At 41.4% G+C, this 24,366-nt stretch overlaps 1 protein-coding gene across 1 annotated transcript in view; it reads left to right on the top strand.

Annotated features, from left to right (window-relative positions):
* The first annotated feature begins 4,380 nt into the window (after positions 1-4,380).
* The window catches only part of LOC139751382 (protein-L-histidine N-pros-methyltransferase-like), a 744,750-nt gene continuing 724,764 nt past the window's right edge, over positions 4,381-24,366 (top strand). The window contains exon 1 of the mRNA XM_071666753.1: positions 4,381-4,613. The gene's annotated coding sequence lies outside the window, so the exon portion shown is untranslated. The remainder of the gene's footprint in view (positions 4,614-24,366) is intronic.

Here is a 24,366-nt window from a genome sequence, read left to right as displayed (position 1 = left end):
TATTTTTTTTTTTCCCAATAAGTTTATTTGTTATATATCATTTCATTGTGTTAATCGCCAATTTCTTCCTATATCTCTTTATAAGATTCATTCGTCTCCGTCTTCTCAGTTTCAAAACACCTCAGTTCATCCCAGTAATAAGGTAAATGTGATGGGCATAACACATACTCCAGTCTGTCCTGGAAACTCCACAAGAAATACACCACAAAGACTGCTTCTCAAAAAGGCCGAGGGTGATGATGCATGGGTGCCCGAATGATTTTTCTGATGAGCAATTGTTCCATTTAATACAGGAGTCTTACTCGCTCTAGTATGGAATACTATTTAGCGGGAGAGGAGTCAAAAGCCTTGCGTCTCTGTAGCTCTCCAGGCATTAACCCTCCTGTACATCGCCATGTTGCTGTCCCTCTCTCTGATGTACAGCTATTGCTCTGGCTCCTGCTTTCGTGAGCAGTCTGCTCCCCACAGTTTTTCTGCGAAGACTGGCTAGGCGGCGGGGATTGACCGATATATTACATCCACCTCTCGAACAGCTAAGCTGGTAAATTCTCTTCCTCCTTCGGTGCTCTCCTCTTCCTTTAACCTTCTTATCTTCAGTGGTCACATCTTCAAACATCTACGGAGCCTGATTATGATTTGCCTCTACGCTTTTTCTACTATTATTTTGTCAAAGATCCGAGATGGATCTTATTGGAGCATGTTTTACCCGTGCTGTGGCGGTCACTATGGAGAATAGAAATAATCATTAAGTTGTAAGATGCGTGTTTTTGGGCGACTAAAGCGAGTCATCGGTTCTACAACACTGTAGATAAGGTTTGTCATGTCTGTATGTGTGTCTGTTGTAAGAGACTAAGTCCCTAGGCCTGTACCCATCTCTTGTGTACAATATATTGTTAACCCGTGTGTATTTATTTAATATTTAAAAGCCTATAGAATACTCCTCAGATGTTGCTCTGACACCTGTTTATTAGTCCCCTGGAGGCAGCTGGCAGAGTTCCTAATGCTCTGCCAAACAGGTGTGGGGTAAATTGTCTCTTGAAATGGTATCTTGTGTTATTCCCTTTTTAGGCATTGTCACAATCCTGTGATGTATGTGGTTATCAGGTAGTTTTTGACGTAACTTTTTAGATTCTATATTTTCGTACTACCCGGATTTGTAATCCGTGGGATTCTCTCTCTCTCTCTCTCTCTCTCTCTCTCTCTCTCTCTCTCTCTCTCTCTCTCTCTCTCTCTCTCTCTCTCTCTCTCTCTCTCTCTCTCTCCCCCCGTATATTTATATTCAGCGTGGAGACAATCTACCTTACTGTGCAGCTCAGCAGGGATTGAAAGTCGAAGTGTTCGCACGTGATGCCAAACCACATTACTCCCCTTTGTACCGCCGAGGTGTAGAATTCAGTTTGCAAGAACCGCATTGACTCCTGTGGACGTCTGTTGCCCAGGGAAAGAGTTTTTATACAATCTTTTTTTCCCCCCTTGTCATCCGCGCGTCCGTCAGAGCAGTTAGGGTGGGGAGGAGCTGTTCCGTTTTGTTCTACAAGACTAAGTCGCCTGGCGGGAATAGTAATGTGAGATACGTGTGGTATCGGGTCTGATCTTTCCGCCATGGATCATGTCGAGCATTACTTTAGCGAGGTGGTCGTCAGGCTGTGTCTGGGCGTCCCGGGCTGGCCCTCGTGAATATAAATGAAGACATTACCGGCCGGTTGTTTAACTAACGGCGGGCTGGTGTTAGGCTCCACATTACGTATTCATATGTAATTGTGTAGTGCAGGCCCCGGTAATGTTTACAAATGGATTTGTGCGGTCGTTGGACCCGTAATTAAAGTTATTTGTAGCTTCTGTGGACGTGATTTATTTATTTGTTTATCCAATATCCAGCGGTGGAAGAGAAGTTGCTGGTGGCAGGGTTAGGTGTCCTACCATAGCGGGCAGGTATATCCTGTTTTATCTCTCGTTGCAGGAGGTGTGGCAGGCCGGTCGGCTGCCGGGGCGTCGCTCTTCACACGTATAGCTGTTGCTGCTGAAGGGTCACCGTTTTCTTTTATCAGTGACGGATGCTGTTCATGAGTCTGTCCACTAGGGGCCTATCTCCTGTTGATCCCCAGAGATGCTTCCTATTGGGTTCGAATCCTTGGCCCGGTTATCGGTCCCGCACCCAACACAGGTGTTCTTCTTACCCTTGGGGCTGGTCGATAAATGGGTACATGGCTGAGGCCAGGATAGAAGTAAGGACATGGTATATATATACATACAAGGTTAACAGACGGGGCAACACGAATGTTAGTTCCTTCCATTAGTGACAACACACACACACACACACACACACACACACACACACACACATATGTACTGAAGGAAACTCCCTAACGTCTAGTGACAATGTCTCTGTGTCTCCCCGTTCCTTATCATTTTCAATTTTTTTTTTGCCGGGTGATGATTGTGTTAGCAATACATGAAAAAAAAAAGTGTATCACTTAAAATGTTCTCACTTTATAGGAATCATATAAACACACACTGCTTCCAGGGAACAGTTGAGCATCTCACTTTGTTGTGAAAGTTTCGTCCCCGAGATGGTACATAACTTGACAAACTATTCTGCTTCAAAGTGTGAGAAAAGAAGTCCAAGAAGTGAATGAGAGGTGCGAACCCTTGTTATGTGGCCAGCAAGTGATTGTACACCCGATGATGACACGCACTGGGCCGCGGGTTATTGATGTGCTGGTTATTCTTAGTCCTTGAAAGGACGATTGTGCGAACCTTAGGACGATTGTTGAACATAAAGGTACGAATCTTGGGTAGGCGGCCTGACCTGGAACATGACCCTTAGGGGTGAAGTTCAAGGCCTTGTTATGTACGTCATCTGAAGACTCCGGAAGTCATCATTTTTCCTTTTGCCACTTTATTTGTAGATTTATGACTTATCCGGTTGAAGTTTTGTTGCAACACTCGAGACTTGTCAATTTTATTCTGGTGTTCGGAAGAAATAGATTTTCCCGTAAAAAACGGTATGCAAGGTTACGTTCATTTAGCTTGTTTTAAAGATCCCAGCTTTATTAAAGCTTTATCTAAAAAGATATTTTTCATAGGATTAGTTGATGAATTCGTAAGAAGAATGGTGCATAATGAATGAATACCAAGGTCTCCTTCCACCTCACCATCCTTTCCTCAGACTCGCTCTTTCTTTTCATCCACTTATTATCCCCATGTACTCACTCTCCCCTTCAACCTCACCAACTTCTGTAGTCACCTTACCACCACCACCTCGATCCACTTCATCACCATTCTTCCCACCGTGACACACACTCCACCTCTCTCAGCATCCCTCTCCACCATCCCTAGTCTTACTTCACAAACCCCCCTTCTCCCACTTCACTACCCTCTTTCTTACCTCTTGTACCACATCTGCCACAACTTTACCAACACCTCCTCCCATCATGGCTCCCCTTTCTTTTTTCTTACCAACCCTTAATCTCCAAAATATTCTCTATCAAAGTTCCTCGCACTTCACCACCCCGACCTACCTCATGTCACCTCCCTATCCACCACTGATGCAGTTCTCTTTACCCCATGATGGCGAACACCTGCCCTGCATCATTACCTCATCAGTAAGTCTAGCCAAAGCTTCTGAAACTAGGGTCATCTCTAGAGAATATAGATTTCTCTACAGCCTTTTTATCTATACGGAATATGGATAAGGAAATTATCCAAGTTAGATTGTAATAGCTTTGGATGTGTATAAGGACGGGGCAACGTGAATGTGAAACTCTAATAGTCAAATGGTAATCACGAGAAAGTTTTCAAACTTTATTAAATTGACAGAAACGTCGTATCGTGAGATGACAACTTTGTGGCACTTGCAGGATATAACACGGGGGCTAAGTTGAGACTTTCAGTTAACAGGGAATAAATGTTAATAGAACCTAACTTTAAGCTGTTTTAGATTTTTTTATATAACTTAGAATGAATAGTCGATCGTAACATTGACTACCATGCATGGAAGTATTGCATTAACTCGCGTCTTAAACGATTCTCAATTGTTTACACATTGAGCGAATTAAAAAACCTTTCAATTTACCAAAGTAAATGGGGTGGTGTTTTTTCCCCTGCTATTGCAATAGAGTAATTATATAATATGATTATGGAATATCTTTGCTTATAAAGTTGTATGTCAGAGGTTTATGAAACTATAAGATGGTCGAATTCATCAGGAGATTATTACGTGAAAATAATCGTCCTCAAAATATTTTCCATCGGTTCATCGTTATTTCGGCCTGAAATCAGTTGGTAGCGAGACGTGTCGTGCATTTTAGCTGTGATCTTCCTCTCGAAGTGGCCCAACGCTCGCTGTTGTGATTATTAGCAGATCATTCTTAGGTTGACATTATTGCCAGAAGGTGATATCAGTGAAAAACACACATTTCACATGATTGTGATGGGAAAAAACATGGTTAAGTCCTTACCGAAGGTTGGCGAGGACTGATGAAGCGTAGGCCAAGGGTTTGTTGTCATTTGTGGCTCCCGGTGCTCTTGAGTAACACACATCAGAAGTGGATTTGCTAGTGTGTGCGTCGTCGGTAGTTTGTCATATCTCCCTCACAGAGGGAATGATAAAGGTAAGTGCTTAGACTTGTATGCAAAGTCAAAGGCAACAGGTTTTGATTATGATAGTCAGGTGTGTAGATCAACTCTTAGGAATCAAGTGAATTTGGAATGTGCTTGGTGGACAGTGGATTATAGCGTAATGTATTTACACCAAGCAGGTGCTAGGTATACAGTGGAATATAGCCTAAGATAAATTTAAGATAGGCGTTTGTTTGGTATACAGTGGATTATAGCCTAGTTGTTAAAATGAGACCAGGCAAATATCTAGATATTAAATGGAACCTTACAGAGTTTACAGTAGGGTTACATCACGTATGATGGTTGGCTAGTTATGTGGGCTTTAGGCCTATCCACTGTCAGGGTCATGCAACATATATAGATGCTTGTTGGTGTTTATTTTTTAGGGAAATTCTGTGTGGTAAAGCAAGCTGGTAGTTTGGTAACTCAACTGTTCTTTATAGCTGTAAATGAACTTGAGGGATACAGTTATGGAATATTTCATTTGATGGTACTAACATTAGGAATATAATAGATTTCAAGGATAGGAAACATTATTATGCTAATGCAACATTGGATTTATTTTTCATAAGCGTATTATCTGGGAATCGCATATTAATCCGTGTTGTCTGTTGACAAAGGCGAAATTTGCACGATACTCAGTCATGGGTTTATTGGTATATTTTGACTAGAATACAGAACTTGAAGGTGAATCTTGATTGCAAGGGAGGTTAGGTTAGATTTTTATAAATCCTGTTGGATTTTTACTCGTGTATTACCTACTTTTACATTAATTAACTTCACATTTTCCCTGATGTACTTCCATCGGCAATTTGATATTGTTCAGTACGAAAGAGAAGACGAATGGGGGCATTGCAGGTATATTTATGATCACAAGGAACTGTATGGAACTTATATATCCAGTTTACAAAACTGTTTTCGATGCGGAACATCATGTCAACCAAAGATCAGCGGGCGGAGAATCTCGTGTAGCTCTTTGACTGTGATCTTCCTAATGTTGTGGCTCAAAACTGTCTCGGGGTCAGGATTGTTGAGATGTCGTATTAGATATCCTAGTGAATTTAAACTGTCTCAGGGTCAGGATTGTTGAGATATACTATTAGATATCCTAGTGAATTTGAAACTGTCTTAGGGTCAGGATTGTTGTGATACCATATTAGATATCCTAGTGAATTTGAAACTGTCTTAGGGTCAGGATTGTTGTGACACCATATTAGATATCCTAGTGAATTTGAAACTGTCTCAGGGTCAGGATTATGATATCTTATTAGATATCTTAGTGAATTTGAAACTGTCTCAGGGTCAGGATTGTTATGATATCCTATTAGATATCTTAGTGAATTTGAAACTTTTGTTCAAAAGTGATGGTAGGAAAAGAATTGCTGGATTAGGAGGATCACTTGAGAATCCCCCTGCCCTAAGTTTAACTATCATTGGTTAGGTTAGGTTAGTTTTAACCTAACCTAATTTGATCAGTTCTGACCATAACAAAACGTAACCTAAATTAACTTACTTTATAAAGACGTTGTTGGTGGGCAGGTGGCAATCCTCTGATGATCCTGGATTATTATAAGAAACAAGTTCTTGCAGAAGGTTAGCAAATACGTATGTAATAAACTCCTTGAGAAATGTTTAACTATTCTTTAAAAAAGAAAAAAAAGTATTGGCAGAATACCGTCAATTGCATTTGAATTTTTTTTTGGGGGGGGCAATGAATTTCAGTAAGAGGAGGTAAGTACATGGCCTTTTTTTTTTTTCAACGTGATCATCTTCCAGCATTATTCGTTATTTTGCGGACTACCTTCAACATGTTATTCGATATTGTGCAAATAGAAGCGTTCAGCGTATCATTTCATTATTCCGCAAAAAGTAGCCTTTAACGGTTTGTTTGTTATTGTGCAAATAATAGCCTAGTCGGCTCAGAATGATTTTCGAAGTCTAAGACAAGTTGACCATCCAGTACGTCGCCACATAATACTAGTCTTGTTGTTTTACAACAAGCACAAGTAAATAGGCTCAGATATTGTGTTGGTTCTTTTAACTCTTACTCCATCATGCAGATATGTGCGTTCAAAAATAAACAAACGAACTAATCTATAAATTACCACAACCTGATTTTATCTCAGAAACATTATGTGAACCTGTTTTAGACTTCGCAGTGTAATGTGGGTATCGAGATTTATTTCTATGTTAGCTTTAAGTAACAATAGGTCGTAGATATTGTTCTGTGCACTTTGCATGGCACCAGTTGAGAAAAATGAATAGCGCGATCGGGATGTTCTTCCTTAACCTGACAAAACCTAGCAAATCAGATACTTAACTTAACAACATTGAAGAAAATCCCGATGCAGCTCTGCATTGCTTTAGTTAAGTGTTCGGAGGTGGTGAAGATAATATATTAGCGAGTATAGACCAGGTAAGATTTCAAGAGAAGCCACGGGCATCGACTTGGTTAGGCTAGGATACTGAAATTTTTTAGCTGGCTAGTGTACTTGGTACCTAGTTACTACATTTGACAAGTATTGATGATTTCGTGTGCAATTATCGCTAGCAAGGTAGTAATAATCATCAGTAAAGATAGTAATAATCATCAGTAAAAGGTTACTTTTACTCTATATAACTATTCGCTTTGGATATTGAGTGATTTCTTGTGCAAGGCTAGTTAAGTGTTTAGAGAATTCGGTACCACGTATAGAGCATGATTTTGGGTATTATATATCAGTGAACGATATTAGATAAGGTGACAGTAGGGAGAGTTGCGTGTATTATGGAAAATGTTAATGAATGTATAAGTGGGTAATGTTCTTGGAGAGAACGCAACACCAGGATTTAATGGAAAGCAGTCATGTCAGCGACAGGCAGCGCAGCCTGGCGATTCCATGTTGTAACCAATTTTGTTACGTTTGTTTTTTATTGGAAGGGGAGAGAATGGTTTGGGAATGTACTAGAAGTATAGCACTTTTTTTTTTTTTATTGTGTGTGTGTGTGTTGGGAGAGAGAGAGAGAGAGAGAGAGAGAGAGAGAGAGAGAGAGAGAGAGAGAGAGAGAGAGAGAGAGCACATCTGCTGGAGAAGTGGTGGGAATGTGTGAAGGCGTGTTAAGGAAGTGGGCTGCAGACTGATGTGGGTAATTTTTTTGTAAGACGTGGGTGATTTTTCTTTTCATAAGAGCCAAAATTATCGTTTATCAGATATAATCCAAGAATGAATCTTTCGCTCAGAATTAGTGGATGAACGTAGATTATTGATCCTCCAAATTTGAATACAGACTACAGTCATCAACAAATAAGTGTTTTGAACATGTAAATGACAAAAGTGATCTAGCTGATATAACCAGTGGATAAGAGTCGATTATTGATGTAACACAAATTGTCTCCTCCAATATCTCAGCGGTAATTTTGGTAGTAAGTGTCATGATTTATCTTAAATTCTCTGGAAAATAAAGAAGTATGCTTATTATTTATTATGTATTGATAGCTTCAAAAATAAGTTTAATGAGAAGGCATCTCATTTACTTGCATTCTTTGGAGAAACCAAATTATTTTGCAAAAGAAATTGAGTTAGCATGTAATATTTAGTTAAGCTGTATATATATATACATTTTTTTTTCAAAAGTTTTACTGAATATTGAAAGAGGAGACATTGGTATCTTGTTACTGCAGCATTATAGATTCCCATTATTGAATATGGGTCTGATCTTTGGTAGGTGCTCGTATATTTTTGATCAAAGAATATGCCAAGGTACTCTTAACTGACTTGTATACAAGTCAGGAACAGTACTTTGGGATATCTTTTGATTGAAGATGATATACCTCCGGTGGATGTTAGATATTGTTGGAGTATTTCATATAGAATACATATTATGATACTTATATGACGAATAGCAGTTGCTATTTCATTTGGATAGGGCAATCGTTCTCAGCCAAATTTTTGAGATGATAGCCCACTATAGCTTATTTCAAGACTTATGGCCCACCTCTTCATTTGTCAACCGGTAAAATGCGTATGTTTTTATGTAGTCATAGTAAAAATTAACTATTGGGCTTGAAAAAGCAATCAACAAGTTTACAAATTAATCATGAAATTGAACCTATGACATCCTCTGTGGCCCACCGTTTTAGGAAGCACAAAATCTGTGAGGGGTTTGAGAGAGGTTGAGGGAGTTCTGTGGTCGTCAGAGCAATCCTTTTTACTGTTGGACAGATACTTGTTGAACTGGGAGGCCAGACTGGAGAAGTGTTCATGAAAGTATTGATTAATTTTTTGGTTTAGTTGTGATTCCCATTATAGTCAGTTGTGCATTTAGATCAGATTTCTATGTCACTTTGTTTTATTAGTTTGTTGGTCATTGCAGTATCATTTCTGAAAGGATGATTGATCAGTGTATGAATACATTAAAGGTAAACAGGGCGACACTGAAATAGATTTTTCTGTTGAATTGCCTCATTATTCTGGGTTAGGTGTGTGTGTGTGTGTTTGTGTGTGTGTGTGTGTGTGTGTGTGTGTGTGTGTGTACGTAGGAGTAAAGACCTGATATGTGCAGGGTTAAGAGACTGGGCAACTGGAATGTAGAATTATTATCCCTGTATTTCATATAGATTATTTTTGTGGTTAGTTGAAAATAACCTTAGAGGAAGCCAGGGATTATTATGTATATTACTGGGAATCCTTCTTGAAAATTGCTGCTGGAACTCTGCATTTATTTATTCTCCTGATATTCAGAAAATTGGTACAGTTATCCATAATGTTAGGACAAGGAAGAGTACCATTTCATTACGTGGATTTTATGTGGTTAAGAAAGTACTCATTTTCCTCAGGTTCCTTTTGTGCAAAACTATTTTAGAGAATGCAAGTCTAACTAGGAATTTGATAAAGCTTGTTAAGTGATCACTTAAATGTGTTTTTTTTTACATAAGACCAACGAATGATTTCTTGGACAAAATACTGCAGATGTAGAGAGGAAGTGAGGAACTTCTGTAGGGAAGTTGAGGGTTAGTAAAACCATGTATTTAGGTATTTGAGACGCTATTAAGATCACGTGTTGGAATATAGTATATTCATAAAAAAGCCAACAAGCAATAATGATTATATCTTTTACTTCGATTTATCATTAAAAAAAGGGTCTGTTTTCGTAGGTTCACGATGCACCCAAAAACTTGTCTAATATGTTTATCTGTACGACATATACCACTTTATTTTGACAAAGCAGATTTTTATTTTTGTGTTTCTTGAACTGAACTGAGTAACGTTTTTGATATTCAGAACTTAAATATTTCTGTGACAGGAGCTAAGTAGTGAATGAGAGTACACCTCTGAACAATTAGATGGGAAATATATAATCATGATGTGTTGCACATGATTTATTGATGGATATAACGTATGGCGAGGTGTTGAGGAATCTTATATCTATATATAGATATTTCAGTACACGTATCTGTCTTGTTCTGTAAGTGACTAAAGCGGATGAATTTGCCATGATAATGTATCTGCAAGATCCACAGAACTATCATTATAGTAGATATGGTTAGGTCAACATGTTTATTGGTAGATTTCAGTTATGATTTTGTATAAGATCAGATTTTTCGAGTGATAGTGATACCGATACGCAAGATTGAGAATGGAAAGGGTCTGGTTTCACAGCTGTTGGTACTTGAATGGCCAACCCAGATAGTAAATGCCTTGAAAAATAAAGCAAAAACGTAGCAATTTTGATTATTCTTTGCTGCAAGTTTAGCAGCTTTTTTAAGTTCTGTTAAGATTTGTGATATCTTGGCGTCTTCGAGGTTTGGTCTAATCTTTCATGTAGTATTATCTTTCACTTTGATTTATCAGATTCGAGCACTGCCCTTATGTTGAGCTCCCACACATCTGACTGTTAACTGTTATGGTTGTAGAATACGTAAGTCATGACGGTTGTAGGTTGGTGGTGCATGTTGCTGGATGTGAGGTTGTGGTGAATATCCTTCCTGATCCTGAATGTAGACATTTTTGCAGATCCCAGAGGTGCCCGAACACCATCGGCCAACATCATCATCGTCACCATCAACATAATCCTGGTGAGGGTTATAATGCTGCTTGAAACATAACTCCTTTTGTGGTTTATATTCATGGTCTTAGGCATAACCCCTGGCAAGGCTATAGTTTGCCTGAAATCTAACTCCCAGTGTGGTTATAGTGTCGCCTGAAGCATAACTGCTGATTTTACGTATAGTAGGCTTGAAGCATAACCCCCTTTGTGAGATACCATCCTGCCTGTGGTATAGCCCCCGTGACGAGACTTATAGTTTTGCCTGAGACATAAATCCTAGTGAGTTCTATAGTGTTGCCTGAAGCATAACTCTCTGAGAGGCTTATAGTGTCTAACGCATGTGTCCTTCTGAGTCTTATAGTGTTGCCTGAAGCATAGCACCCGATGGATGAAGCTTGTAGCGTTGTCTGACACATAATTCCGTAATGCTCGTTGTGTTTCCCTATGGCGCTACGTGATGCTGGTAGAGTACCTGGCCAGGCTCTACGTCTTGACCTGGCGGATTTGCCAGACAACCCAGGGTGTGGCGGCCGTGTTGGTGGAGCTAAATGATGAGGGTTGGAAGTACGGGGTGGACGCCAGCCGTGAGGACCGCGGCCGGTAAGTCGGGCGGGCGGCGGTGTGTTGTTTAAAACCACCCATTACTGCCACCCATGCATCCTCCCCGACCACATGGGGGTGGTCATGGGCGTTGGCGTGGGTGGGGTTATCAGCGGGATCCATCAGCGTCGCCTCCCAGACCTTCGAGACACAAAATTGGGTTTTGAGGGAATGTCGCGGACGGAGGGACTTGTACCTTATAGGAGGAGGAGGTAAGGAACACTGGAATGTGGTTATAAACTTGTATTTAAAATGAATTTCGGAGAGGTGGAGGTGGAAGGTGTTGGTGTCTGGCTGGAGACATGAGCAAGGTTGCAGGGCAGGGTCACGGGAGGAGCCCAGTGACCATGGGTACATGGATAGACAGCTTCATTGTCCTGTCTAGCTGATGAATGAATAATAAAACAAAGTGCTCGCCATGGGAATGCTCGAGGGAAAAGTATATAAACATTGTGCTCTGACGTTCTTTTTCATAATTTATATCGGTTCCAGTGCTTTCAAACTTGTACAGTCCTTAGAGAACAGCATGTTCGTAATACTGAATTGTATGATGTAGATATTATTACTAACAGCATCACAGATTCCAAGTCTTCTAATGATCCTTTTATATCATGTTAATTTGTTTTATTAACAAGGATAACCATAAAGCAAATGCCAAAGATAGTCATATGTGAATATGTATGCAAGGAAACATGAAGCTCCACTGGAGAATTGGAAAAGTAGATATATTGTCTCGTGTGTATACTTCGTGAATCTTCAGGTTCGTGAGAAATTGTGTTCTCATTGCATCATCAGGCTGATACACTTCTGAATATGTTTATCTTGGTCCAAGCCATTGGCTGATGATACTCCAGATCCAGCTGTTGGCTAGGTCCAGCTGTTGACTAATATGCCTCCATGTCGAGCTGTCATAATTCCAGGTCTAATTGTTCACTAAACTCATTCCAAGTGTAGCAGGTGTTGACTGATGTACCTCCAGGTACAGCTGTAGAGTAATGCAACTCCCACCCGCCAGACACGCCAGGTTGACTCCTCCCCTGCCCCACTCACCGGCTCACGATCCATCACCAGGTCATGATGGGTGGGACTGACCAGTCCTCACGAGCTGGTGTTTATGTTACGCGATAACAGCCGATCTCCGCAATCCATTGATCGCGCCGCATTTCACCACCACCACCACCCCCGCTAACACGCTTCCACTCGGCTACAGAGGGAGAGCCGACATTATTAAACCCGAGCTGACGGAACCAAAGTCAGGTGAGGTTTAGGCGAGAGATCACTGGGTGTCGAGGAGATCTGGCTTGGTTTAGGTGAAGGGGGTGGTGAGGTGGTTTGTCTGATGGCGTTGGTGCTGATCGATCGATCGATCGATTGTTTATGGAACAGTTTGCCTAGAACCAAAAGAAGAAACTTCATATCTGATCAGGTTTTTCTTTTTCCGGTTTTCGAACTTGGAACCTCATAAGATTTGTGGGGCAGATATATATATATATATATATATATATATATATATATATATATATATATATATATATATATATATATTTATATATATATATATATATATATATATATATATATATATATATATATATATATATATATATATATATATTCCTATGAGTCCACGGTGAAAATGAAACACGATAAGTTCCAAAGTGCACTTTCATGTAATAATCACATCATCAGGGGGGACATAGGAGAGAAATATAAGTCAGTTAATATACATCAAAGAGACGAAGCTAGGACGCCATTTGGTCGTAGCTTCGTCTCTTCGATGTATATCAACTGACTTATATTTCTCTCTTGTGTCTCCCCTGATGATGTGATTATTACACGAAAGTGCACTTGGGAACTTATCGTGTTTCATTTTTCCCGTGAACTCATAGGAATATTTTGATCACGGCCAAAATTGTGATCCTTTCCAACACACACACACACACACACACACACACATATATATATATATATATATATATATATATATATATATATATATATATATATATATATATATATACATATATATATATATATATATATATATATATATATATATATATATATATATATATATATATATATGTGTGTGTGTGTGTGTGTGTGTGTGTGTGTGTGTGTGTGTGTGTGTGTGTGTGTGTGTTCTCGGACTCCTCCTCCGAGTGGGAACACCACAAGCGAGAAATACATGATCCAAGACTGTTCTTAACGCTGTAAATGCGAAAGTATCTTCATGTACTTACAACAGTTGAGTCAGAAACCTGATTAGGACTGGACATTTATGAATAAATTATTATTTATTTTTCTTATCATATGGATTACCATTTTCTTTAAACGAATAACAATGGTTCATCATAAAGGGCTAGACTATGGAATTAAGCATTTGCAGGAGGAGGGACTTTAGGTTAAGCTCAGGATATGGCAGTTGCAAGGCACTTGGGTATAGGATATGGATAAAGTAGTTGCTGGGGCTATTATTACACGTCATCACGTGGTGTTTAGCCTTAAGATATAGGAGGTACAAGAGGCCAGCATAATTCTCTTACAAACTGCATTTTTTTTTTTTACATATTTTCTTATATATATATATATATATATATATATATATAAAAAAAAGGTTTCTGTTGTAATGATTGGTTAGTGACTCTTCGTCTACTGGAAGGAAATGGAGCTCTTAAAGTTGTGGAAGTATCCTTAAGTATCTTTATATACAGCTTGGTATGCAGGACGGCCTACACCTGAACGATTTGGATAGTGTGTGCCCCGGCAGGCACATCATTGAGCCGACACGTGTGTTTAGTTGGTAAAGTAAGGCAGCTCACGTGCTGCGCTTCCGTCCAACCCATAAGTTACTCCACACAGCAACGTCTGGTGCCACAACATTCCTCTCATCTGTGTACACTTCAGATTTTCCGAGTTCGAGACGTGTGCATTTGGAGGAAACTATATGATCTGTATCTCGGAATCTTAGGGTTAGGTTTTAAAGATAGAGATTCCCTTGGCGAATGCGCAAATTGAAGGTAGGCACACTGAAGGTGATAGAGGAAATACGGTGGGCGATGGTGCCTTGCTCTGTGTTGAATCTCGTTACTCCTGTGCTGAAAGATATTGCAGCTGTTGATGATATCGATTATATTTCGGTGGAAAATAAAGGTAAGATTAGTCGAAAATATAAAGACATGATTAGAAGCCGTTATGCACATATAACCAGCGGTTGTGGAAAGACTCGGTGGCTAGTAGCGGAAATTGTAATGAACGCGATTCAGTTACAGTGGGCAATTCTAACAAACCAGCATCTTCAGGGAGAGAATCCTTTTTCTAGTAGGTCCGGGCGTGGCTCTACCTAAACTTGCTTGAGTGTGCCGTCATCCACTTTGTTGTGAAACCGACAAGATGGAATGAGAATCAGTAAACCAGCAACTTCAGATGAGCTTTACACGAGGACATCAGAAAAGCGAAAATTGAGATAGTTAGGCCCTTGACTGCACGTTTCAGTGTTACTTGCTTTGGGAAACGTTTCTCAAGATGGAAAGTCAGCCACAGCCAAACCTTCAAATAAAGTAGTTAGTTCCTGCCCGAATCAATTATAGAATCATCGCATAATTATGAATTAAACTATTCTCAGCATAGTTTTCAACAAAATCGTTTATGTGTGACAAACCATCATGATGTCTTTTATGATATTATCAGCTTATTGAATATACAGTAACTGTTATCTGTTTATATTCTCAAAACGTATTTAATGAAGTCCCGCATCAGAGATTACTACAAGCTCATGTCACATGCTATGGATGGGGTTGTAATTTGGTGGTTCGGCAATTGGTGGAGTGGCCGAAAACGAGGTTAGACGTAAAAAGTGGCGTGTCACAGGGATCAGCTCCCGGATCATTTCTTGCTGCATTGTAAGGTATCAAAATTCATTGACGTTACTAAGCATGAAAATATATTTGCAACAGAAATTGAACGTCCACAGCTTTGAAGTGACATAGATAAACTGATGAACTGGGCTCACAGTTGGCAAATTGATTTTGATATCGATAAATGCATTTTTTTTTCATTGGCTGTAAAATGGACAAGACAGCTATTATATAAATTGTTTTGAACAAGAAAAGATTAATGAAGAAAAAGACATACGTGTAATAATCTATGTTGCTTTAAAGCCAAGTAAGCGGTAAATAGGCGAAGAGAGTTCTTGAATGCATAGACAGGGGGCCTTCGATCGTAAGATAGAGAAATACTCCTTACTTTGTACAGTTCAGTAGTACGTTGTCGGCTTAAATGTTGTGCTCAGTTTTAGTCAACCTGCTTTATATATATATATATATATATATATATATATATATATATATATATATATATATATATTTTTTTTTTTTTTTTTTTTTGCCGCTGTCTCCCGCATTTGCGAGGTAGCGCTACCTCGCATATATATATATATATATATATATATATATATATATATATATATATATATATATCGTCCGATTGTAGATAAAGCGTCGAGCAACCAAGATGATTCCCGGACTAGGAAACCGATGGACTGAGAGCCAACTGGCTGAGGTAAACTTATTTAGCTTAAAGAAGAGAAAGTAAGAGGTGATTTGATACCAGTTAGAAAAAAAAAAAGATATGATTAAAGCCTTTGATAATCTCGATCCAGACAGCTTCTGAAGGCTAGATTTATCTGATTTCACTTGTTGTAATGGATGCAAGAGAGCTAGTGTCTTGCTCTGACTGAGGCTAAGTACATTCTTTTCTTCGTTATCAACAGGATTGTAATCATATTGAACAGTTTAATATAGGTTAGAGCTGCACTGTAGTTACGTTTAGAAATATGTGACACACCTACTTTGCCTCAGATCCGCGACTGACATCATTTGCACCTCCTCTGTGACATGAAAAATTCACTGGTATTTCTTTTCAAGTCTTCTGTAAGCTTTAGTACCCCATGTAAACGAATTTCCTCCACTGTCACTGTCTCCTCCACTGTCACAAATATATATATATATATATATATATATATATATATATATATATATATATATATATATATATATATATATATATCAGTGTGTGTGTGTGTGTGTGTGTGTGTGTGTGTGTGTGTGTGTGTGATGTTGAAAGGAGATTATTTTTTCCCAGTATTGCAGTATTCAGGATTGATTTGTAGCTTATAATTGCCATTCAGCAAAAACGAGGAATGTAGATTGGGAAGTTCATTTAAGAGCAATTATGACTTTCTCCTTCACCAGTGGCTAGACAAGTGTAAATTATGATTCATCAGAGTACCAGTCTGTTGGCGAGAGCTCGACAGGGTGAATGACAGGTGAGCCAGTTAGACAGAATGTAATCATCCACTCACATTACCTACACCAGAAATGGTAGCCAGCTGCTCATGTCTTGTGTAAAGCTTGTGTGTTAACGAGCTGGATATGTGCTTGAACATTTTCTAACGGAGAAAAGAAAATGTGGTTGTGTGGTGTATTATGTGCGTTTAAAGATAAGAGTATGGATGTCTAGTGTACTGTGTATATGCATTTAAAGATGAAAGTGTATATATATATATATATATATATATATATATATATATATATATATATATATATATGTATATATATATATATATATATATATATATATATATATATATATATATATATATATTTTTTTTTTTTTTTTTTTTTTTTTTTTTTTTTTTGTCGCTGTCTTCCGCGTTTGCGAGGTAGGATAGGGGAGAAAGAATACTTCCCACGTATTCCCTGCGTGTCGTAGAAGGCGACTAAAAGGGGAGGGAGCGGGGGGGCTGGAAATCCTCCCCTCTCAATTTTTTTAATTTTCCAAAAGAAGGAACAGAGAAGGGGGCCAGGTGAGGATATTCCCTCAATGGCCCAGTCCTCTGTTCTTAACGCTACCTCGCTAACGCGGGAAATGGCGAATAGTTTGAAAAAAAAAAAAATATATATATATATATATATATATATATATATATATATATATATATATATATATATATATATATATATATATATATATATGTGTGTATGTGTGTGTGTGTGTTTTGCTGTTTTGCGCTGTTTATAAACATCTAAAGATGAAAGTATGGATGTATGGTGTTCTGTTTAAATGCGTATGAAGATGAGAGTATAGATGATGTATCGTTTGTGGGTGTTTAAAGATGAGAGTATGGGTGTGTGGTGTACTGTGTATGTGTTTTTAAAGATGAGAGTGTCGAGTGTTGTGCTGTTTTGCATTGTTTATGTATGTTCAAGATGAAAGTATGCATGTGTGGTGGATTGTTATGTGCGTTTAAAGATGTATGTATTGGTGCAACATTTTGTACGTTTAATTGCATGTGTGATAGATTGTTATGTGCGTTTAAAGATATGTGTTTGGGTGCAACATTTTGTACGTTTAATTGCATGTGTGATAGATTGTTATGTGCGTTTAAAGATATGTGTTTGGGTGCAACATTTTGTACGTTTAATTGCATGTGTGATAGATTGTTATGTGCGTTTAAAGATATGTGTTTGGGTGCAACATTTTGTACGTTTAATTGTAGTATCAGTGTGTGTCATAAGATTCTTCTTAGTACGCTAGCACACAACAGTACAAGGATGCTGTGCCATCACTTGGTTATGTGAGTGTAGGCCACAGATAATGGGAGCCGATCTGAGGTTATTGTGGCCTTAGCTTACCACACAGCTGTCCTAAGCTATCATCAGAGATGTATCGCCAAGCTAACACCACTGATGTAACAGTGATGTGTTTTCAGGTCACAGCACTGGTGTAACCTTGATGTGTTGTCAGGTCCCAGCACTGGTGTAACCTGATGTGTTGTCAGGTCCCAGCACTGGTGTAACCTTGATGTGTTGTCAGGTCCCAGCACTGGTGTAACCTGATGTGTTGTCAGGTCACAATACTGGTGTAACCTTGATGTGTTGTCAGGCCCCAGCATTAGTGTAACCTGATGTGTTGTCAGGTCACAGCACTGGTGTAACCTGATGTGTTGTCAGGTCCCAGCACTGTGTAACCTGATGTGTTGTCAGGTCCCAGCACTGGTGTAACCTGATGTTTTGTCAGGTCCCAGCACTGGTGTAACCTTGATGTGTTGTCAGGTCCCAGCACTGGTGTAACCTTGATGTGTTGTCAGGTCCCAGCACTGGTGTAACCTGATGTGTTGTCAGGTCCCAGCACTGGTGTAACCTTGATGTGTTGTCAGGCCCCAGTACTGGTGTAACCTTGATGTGTTGTCAGGTCCCGGCACTGGTGTAACCTGATGTGTTGTCAGGTCCCAGCACTGGTGTAACCTGATGTGTTGTCAGGTCACAGCACTGGTGTAACCTTGATGTGTTGTCAGGTCCCAGCACTGGCGTAACCTTGATGTGTTGTCAGGTCCCAGCACTGGTGTAACCTGATGTGTTGTCAGGTCCCAGCACTGGTGTAACCTGATGTGTTGTCAGGTCCCAGCACTGGTGTAACCTGATGTGTTGTCAGGTCCCAGCACTGGTGTAACCTGATATGTTGTCAGGTCCCAGCACTGGTGTAACCTGATGTGTTGTCAGGTCCCAGCACTGGTGTAACCTGATGTGTTGTCAGGTCCCAGCACTGGTGTAACCTGATGTGTTGTCAGGTCCCAGCACTGGTGTAACCTGATGTGTTGTCAGGTCCCAGCACTGGTGTAACCTTGATGTGTTGTCAGGTCACAGCACTGGTGTAACCTGATGTGTTGTCAGGTCCCAGCACTGGTGTAACCTGATGTGTTGTCAGGTCCCAGCACTGGTGTAACCTGATGTGTTGTCAGGTCCCAGCACTGGTGTAACCTGATGTGTTGTCAGGTCCCAGCACTGGTGTAACCTGATGTGTTGTCAGGTCCCAGCACTGGTGTAACCTGATGTGTTGTCAGGTCCCAGCACTGGTGTAACCTTGATGTGTTGTCAGGTCACAGCACTGGTGTAACTTGATGTGTTGTCAGGTCCCAGCACTGGTGTAACCTGATGTGTTGTCAGGTCCCAGCACTGGTGTAACCTGATGTGTTGTCAGGTCCCAGCACTGGTGTAACCTGATGTGTTGTCAGGTCCCAGCACTGGTGTAACCTGATGTGTTGTCAGGTCCCAGCACTGGTGTAACCTGATGTGTTGTCAGGTCCCAGCACTGGTGTAACCTGATGTGTTGTCAGGTCCCAGCACTGGTGTAACCTGATGTGTTGTCAGGTCCCAGCACTGGTGTAACCTGATGTGTTGTCAGGTCCCAGCACTGGTGTAACCTGATGTGTTGTCAGGTCCCAGCACTGGTGTAACCTTGATGTGTTGTCAGGTCCCAGCACTGGTGTAACTGCGGCATGTCAAGTTAGGGACTTAGGAGGTGATGTTTGGGCTGCGTCGGGTGGTGGTGTGAGGCGCTTATGCAGGGTTGGGTGGGCTGTGGGCGGTGGGTGTCAGGTGTGCGTTCGGGGATGAACTGGCTGTGGGTGGTGGGTGAATTGTGTGTGCTGGGTAGGGAGGGCTGTAGATAGTGGTTGTGAGGCGTCTGTGTGTGTGTGTGTGTGTGTGTGTGTGTGTGTGTGTGTGTAGGGAGGGGAGGGTGGGTTGTGTGGATTGGATGTGAGGCGTGTGTGCGGGGTAGGGTGGGCTGTGGGCGGCGGGTGTGAGGCAGGGGTGTGAGGCGTGATGGATACCGGCCGCTTCACACCGCCCATGTCATTACTTCGTCGTGGTCGTCGTCAGGCAAGTTTGCAACATTATTCAGCGGCGGGTGATTTGCGGGTGGCCGGTGACGGATGGGCGAATATTGATGCGGTGGGGATCTTGTTAGCATAATGGGTGACAGGTGAGGGTGTCTTTGAGCTGGTTGCCGCCTCCCCTGCTCACTGACCCGCCAACACCACACTCCTTCACTCCCTCTGTTATTACGCTCTTTCATCCATCCTTCTCCTAGCAGGGGATTTATACGTCTGGGTGTTTTGTGTGCTGCTGCGCTTGCGTGACCATACGTCTCTGCTTAACGTTGGTTTTGTTAGTGGAAGATTTGTATGTTGTTGTATACGCTTGTGCACTGTGTACATGTTGTTCACTGTGTGTGTGTGTGTGTGTGTGTGTGTGTGTGTTCAGTGACTTATTAGTGGTGCACGGGGAAGGAGTGTTGAACACATGGGGCCTCATCTCTCTTCACTTTTTCTATCGTTCAACTCCACAATCTTCTGTGTGTTTACCACAGTCGCAGTATCACTCTGTTTATACCATTCGCCCACCACTGTCATACAGCCAAGATACGTCTCTGCATCTTTTATTACAAGTTTCTCCTTTATTCGCATGTTATGGCTTGTGGTGGTTTGATTCCCACATCTTTCGAGGAACTGGTCACTGTCGCCGTCACCAAGTGTGTTTGAACACTTAAAGGTCGTAATTAGATCACCCCTTCTTCCATACATGATAAATATAAGGCCTTTACCCTTCCCCTGCGAATGCATATGGTACTTTGTTTGATGACCTTCTCTTGATTTCATTATGTTTAAGCTCGTTCACCAAACTTGACAAGCATATTCTAGTTTTAGCCTTAGGTTGACCGTGAACAGACTGCTGAATATTTCCTCATCCACTTCAAGTATTTGCCAGCAAACGGTTTGTCTACTTTACTATGCGCCTAATGTGGGACTCTGGCCACGGGCTAGGAGCGATGTCAACTCGCATGAGCAGCTCGCAAGTCCTTCTCACACACAGATTCCTGCAGCTTCTCTCCTGCTATATGATATTCATATTTTGGATGTGTGTGTGTGTGTGTGTGTGTGTGTGTGTGTGTGTGTGTGTGTGTGTGTGTGTGTGTGTGTGTGTGTGTGAGGGGGGTATGTACACTCACGGCGGTGTCGTACAAGTTAACGTATCATGTACAGTCAGTCGGAGGCGTAGGCAGGTGTCTGACCAGACTAGGGTGTAGGTGTGTGGGTAGTACATGTATACCTCATGTGTACCAGATTTTGCCATTTCACGTGAGATCTATTATTTGTATTGATTATAGTGGGCGGGATTTTATGTTCGTCTTGCATTACAGATTATCCTTGTGCCTCAATATGGATAATCCTCCTGCCACATTATAGGTAATCCTCATACCTCATTATGGATAATCCTCATGCCACATTATAGGTAATCCTCGTACCTCATTATAGTGCTCAGACTATGTCTATTCGGGTTATAGAAAGCTGGAACCCTCATAGCGTATCTTCAAGATGCAAGTGATTTCAGTTGACTTCTATATTTAGATTCTATATTTGTTAGTTCATCAAGGTGGGTGTGGGGGTTCATGGTCGTAGGTGTGGGGGGTTCATAGAGGTTGGTGTGGGGGTTCATGGAGGTTGGTGTGGGGGTTCATGGAGGTTGGTGTGGGGGTTCATGGATATAGATGTGGGGGTTCATGGAGGTTGGTGTGGGGGTTCATGGTCGTAGGTGTGGGGGTTCATGGACGTAGATGTGGGGGTTCATGGAGGTTGGTGTACGGGTTCATGGTCGTAGATGTGGGGGTTCATGGACATAGGTGTGGGGGTTCATGGAGGTTGGTGTGGGGGTTCATGGACATAGGTGGGCGGGTTCATGGACGTAGGTGTGGGGGTTCATGGACATAGATGTGGGGGTTCATGGAGGTTGGTGTGGGGGTTCATGGACGTAGGTGTGGAGGTTCATGGACGTAGGTGTGGGGGTTCATGGACGTAGGTGTGGGGGTTCATGGACGTAGGTGTGGGGGTTCATGGACATAGGTGTGGGGGTTCATGTAGGTTGGTGTGGGGATTCATGGTCGAGGGTGTGGGGGTTCATGGAGGTTGGCGTAGGGGGTTTATGGAGGTTAGTGTGGAGGTTCGTGGATGTTGTTGTGAGGGAGTTCGGGAGTTTTGTGTCGGGTGTTGGGGGTTCATGCATACTTTGGAATGTAGAAAATTTCAAGGTCCTTTAGTTCTCCAGGCACAGCTTTTCTTCTCGAGGATTGACGTATGTCATGGGAGTGTGTGTGTGTGTGTGTGTGTGTGTGTGTGTGTGTACACCAAGACAGGGAGGGACTGAAGGCTGTAACTTTTTTCAGATTTCTCGTAACGCTTTAGCGAAGATTGATCAGATTTCTAGATACATTTTAGCGAATATTTGTTAAGATTCTCGTTACGTTATTGTTAATATTAAGGTTTTTCGTTATATTAGATATATTTTTCATTTTTCTCGGTACAATATTGTGAAAATCGTTCAGAATTGTCTTGACATTGTAGTGAAAATGTTTCAGATTTCTCGTGACAGTGAAGTGAACATCGCTCAGATATCTTCGTTCACTGCAAGTACGTTTGATAAACAGAACTGATGTGGTTAATTCATACTGCATTTTTGACGTCTTGTTTGTTGGTTTACCCGTGTGCTGGGGCAAGATTTCCTCTACTGTATATAAAGATGTTGTACTCCGTCTGGACTCCGGGGAATGACATCGGTATGTCGCCCAACAGGTTTAATTTTATTCCCTGCTTAAAGACAGCTATTTGTTTAACAATTGAGATGCATCAGCGGCGATAAATTTGTGATAAGGTGGCTAAGATAATTCTATTTAGATTTCAGGGGGAGGTCAATAGATTGCTGATGAGGGAGTGTGTCTCTGGCAGTTGTTCAGTTGTTATATATATATATATATATATATATATATATATATATATATATATATATATATATATATATATATATATATATAGGGAAGAAAGAATGCTTCCCACGTATTCCCTGCGTGCCTTAGAAAGCGACTAAAAGGGGAAGGGGGGGCTGGAACTCTTCCCCTCCCGTTTTTAATTTCCCAAAAGAAGAAACCGGAAGGCGAAAAATCAAACCACCTTTAATTACCGAACTCACTGCCGCTGCCAGTGAAAATAGACGATACAAGGTCAGGACGAATGCCTTCGCCCTTGGTGTGTGTGTTGGTGTGTGTGTGTGTGTGTGTGTGTGTGTTTGGGGAGGGGAGGGTGTCACTGGTGGGAGGGGTGGAGTCAGCATGGCTCTGGTGGTCTTCACACACCTCGCTCTGTGCCGAACGATCTGACTGACGCTTCTGGACGGCGAATGCTAATGAATGGAAGCAAAAGAAATGAATAATTCAATTAAGCATAAGCAAGGAGCTGGGGGGGGGGGGGGGGTGCTGGAGCGGGCAACACATGCAGGGCTGTGGGAGTCATTAGCATGTGTGAGGTCTGCCCCAGACTGGCTGCTGCTCCCGCTGCTGTACGTTACAATGGCTGGAGAGTACAATGGCTGTATACTACACCCAGAATAAAGGTGTTGACGGAGAATGGGAACCAGACTTACAAGGTGCTAGCTAGCTTCGCCCTCTGTTGACTCTCTGCCATGCCTCTGTGTGTGTGTGTGTGTGTGTGTGTGTGTGTGTGTGTGCGTGTGTGTGTGCGTGTGTGTGTTTGGCTTTGTTAAGGTAGTTAGCTGCAGGATGTTGTGTTATCTTGGAGGGGATCAGATGTTTAGTACAGTCGCGACTAACTAACTTGTTCCTTTCAAGTATCCGTGAAGAATGACTATCATGTAACTAACACAGTCACACACACGCACACACACACACACACACACACACACACACACACCACACACACACACACACACACACACACACACACACACACACACACACACACACACACAAGCCCTCATGAATAGATAAAAGGTCTCAGACTTACGGATCTAAACGTTGTCTTCAGGAAGGGGAGCAGAAAAAGAAACAATTTGAAACCATCCATTACCCACTGGAAAAAGAGAATGCCATTCCCACTGGCACACACCCCCCCTGGCCACCACCAGTTCATCGGGCTGGCCGGCAGAGCTCGCGGAATAAGAGCTCATTGTCATGGAAATCAGGCAAAACGCGAAAGGCCCCAGCAAGATGTAATTATTGGTACCTAATCTTTCTTTTAAACACGCCCACCTCTCGCCCGCACGCCTAATATGTACGCTGATTACAACGGTCGAGTTGCCGACATGTCCCTCGCCTCTCGCTGGTGTTGCAGATGGCGTGGAAGGTTGTGTTATGGTGTTAAGATGATGTTTGGATGGTTTGTAAGGCTGTGTGGTGGTGCAAGGGGTGGTGTCGAAGATGGTGGTAGGG

The sequence above is a fragment of the Panulirus ornatus genome, chromosome 11, assembly GCF_036320965.1.
Source record: "Panulirus ornatus isolate Po-2019 chromosome 11, ASM3632096v1, whole genome shotgun sequence".
NCBI classification, from domain to species: Eukaryota; Metazoa; Arthropoda; class Malacostraca; order Decapoda; family Palinuridae; genus Panulirus; species Panulirus ornatus.
The sequence above is the reverse complement of the archived record's forward strand: the minus strand, read 5'-3'. Positions and strand labels throughout refer to the sequence as shown.